Source organism: Amblyomma maculatum, chromosome 2, assembly GCF_055883805.1.
Source record: "Amblyomma maculatum isolate TAMU_Amacu chromosome 2, ASM5588380v1, whole genome shotgun sequence".
Taxonomy (NCBI): domain Eukaryota; kingdom Metazoa; phylum Arthropoda; class Arachnida; order Ixodida; family Ixodidae; genus Amblyomma; species Amblyomma maculatum.
This window is the reverse complement of record NC_139345.1, coordinates 125,967,380-125,970,153: the sequence shown is the minus strand read 5'-3', so window position 1 is coordinate 125,970,153 and position 2,774 is coordinate 125,967,380. Positions and strand designations below refer to the sequence as shown.

Here is a 2,774-nt window from a genome sequence, read left to right as displayed (position 1 = left end):
ATGCAGCTAGCACAGAACCGGGTGAAGTGGAGAAATATGGGAGAGGCCTTCGCCCTGCAGTGGGTATAATCAGGCTGATGATGATGATGATGATGTCGCTGTCCACGCTCGTCATTTTGGGACAGCGGTCTCGCGTTGCTCTCGTGGCTCGTTGCTGAAAGCCTGCGAAAGGCAACTAGTTTGCTAATGCGTATGTAGAAGTAAAGACATTGAGCACTTAACCTATTTTTGCATCATCATGCGACTGCATCACTGAAACCATGTGAGCTGCGCAAATGTGTCTGGATACGTTCGAATTCGGCTTTCGCGTCAAAATTTCAATGTTTTCTTTAGTCTACTAAATGAGCTAAAAGAGCTGCAAGGTTTCTGAATCGTTTTGGCTTCAGTTTCTTTTTCGTTCTCACCCACGTGCACGCTACAGTTTTCTTCTTTGATGGATGTATTACGCACATCGTCAGCCCCACTTTCCAAGGAGGGATAGGCAGCTAGTGGTATCTTAAATATTACCGACGTAATGTAGTAAATTATCATCCCTAAACTTCATTTGCTTTATCGCACAATTAAAAGGTACATGCTGACGATGCCTTTACATAATTGTTCGCGACATGACAAACCAAGGCTTTATGATAGGGTGGAAACATTTCTCAGAAAGAAAGCCGTCACTTGCGCAGCATGGTGGGATTTCTGGAACTGCTTGCGTTGGCGACGCGGATCGGAGCATACTTACCTGGTGCTGAGTCCCCGGTGTTCAAGACGGCCGGGGCTCCGTGCTGAGGCCTTCCATTTCACTGCGGTTGGCTGAAGCCCGCCACTTCCCCAAACTGGGGAGGCTGGAGCATGTAATTTTTGGTAGTGGGGTTCGGCGCACGCGCCAGCCCCTGCCATTTTGAAAATCCAAAATTAGAAATCAGATTTGGACTATACTTGAGAAAATGTGAATATACCCCGTCTCCACCGGGAATCGGGCCTCCATCCCTTGGATTCCCAGCCGAGCGCTTTACCGAATGCGAAACTCCCCAGATTATGAAACGTTTCCCCTGCCATTTTGAAAATCCAAAATTAGAAATAAGATTTGGACTATACTTGAGAAAATGTGAATATACCCCGTCTCCACCGGGAATCGGGCCTCCATCCCTTGGATTCCCAGCCGAGCGCTTTACTGAATGCGAAACGCCCCAGATTATGAAACGTTTATCATAATGACCCTTGTCTACCATGAGGATAGCGGGATTCCGCGAGTGGCAGATACTGCGTCTTTATTTCCTGTAAACGAATTATAGAACGCCGGAGAACTTTGATTCGTTCAACGGAATACTGGTTTTGTTCGACAAGGGGAGCGCAGTGTACCGTCACGACTAGCCATGACGTCAACAGGTGATTCATGCATGTAGGACCAGCCAGACCACATCCGATGAAACACATCGCGGAGGACATTGATCCGTTGGTGGCACTAGAAAAGAGGCCAGAAACTAAGTTCGAAGCTGAATTCACTCAAATAGAATTTAAAATAGACCAACTTGAGGCCAGAATCGAGGCCAAAATCGAGACAAAACTAAACCCTTTCATGACTTAAATTATGAGTCCAATAAATTAAATTCAAGGCCAGATCCAAGCCCTTAAGATCGATTTCCAGAGACATAGAGCAGAATTGGTTGTCATCTGAGAATAGCAAAACAAAAAAAAAATACAAGACGAATCCATCAGCTTCAAAATGGCTTGAGGAGAAACAAATGAATCTCTCATCTCGCAGTGGAACTACGGAGATTTCCAACGCTAGCGCGCTTTTGTGCAGCAATACCTCAAGCTCATAGATGAAAAACCGATAGCTATTACTTTTCAAGAAACGGGCAAGGAAGTTTAAGCAACGAGGTATCGATCATACATACATTAGTGATAGTGGAGCGAAATCCCGCGTCGGTACGCTAATTAAGAAAAACAATGTGGCTAAGAGCTTGATGTAAATTCTAAAGACTTAGAGCCAATCTTCCTAGAAAGTTTTACCAGGAGAAAGGAGGTACCTGGCATTTATCTCCTAAATTTATATTACAACCCGCGCAGCGAAAGGTGCGCTTCAGAGCCCTCTTTCACAAAACGAAAAGGGCGGCTGCAAGGAGCCCCCTGTTGATAGTAGTAGAGTTTAACTCGGCACACCCCGAGTGGAGGAACGCTAAAGTAGACGTAAAAGGCGGACAAAGTTGTGGAGATGCGCACGAGCTAGGACTAACCCTTCACACGTACACCAGCTCTCCGTTGAAAGCAGGGGGGGGGGGGGGGGGGGGCTAGCGCAGCGCGAACACCTCCCCAGAACTAACCTTCTGTAAAAACACAATAGACTTACACTGGCGAAATACGGAACAAAACTTCGGAAGCGACCACTTTATCCTGGCCTTTACCCTTAGAAAAGGCGTAAAGTCGCACAGGAACCTTCCACCAAAGATTACGGAATGGGATAACTTTCGAGATATGACAAACACAAAGGAGGCCGGAGGCAAAATTACGGATATAGAGCAATAGACGGAAGTCATCAAGCGACAAGCTGATAGAGTCAACGAAAACGCTAGAAGGAGACGACGCCCCAGAAATTGAGACAGTAAACTGCTCCACATGCGTGAGGTTAAACACAGAATGGAAGGTAGGCTTTAAAATCAAAAAGGGAACAGGAACCTTCTGCAGAAGCCCTGCTAGACACAACGAAGAAATCGAAAATTACGCGATTAAATTCTGCGAACGAAATTGTTGCGACAGGTGCGATGAAATGGACGGTGGTTATGAGC

General features: G+C 46.2%; 1 non-coding gene across 1 annotated transcript; it reads left to right on the top strand.

Annotated features, from left to right (window-relative positions):
• The first annotated feature begins 719 nt into the window (after positions 1-719).
• Positions 720-881, top strand: LOC146199789 (U1 spliceosomal RNA). The gene has a single exon (XR_014705375.1). It is a non-coding gene; the product is annotated as a U1 spliceosomal RNA (small nuclear RNA).
• The last annotated feature ends 1,893 nt before the right edge of the window (positions 882-2,774 follow it).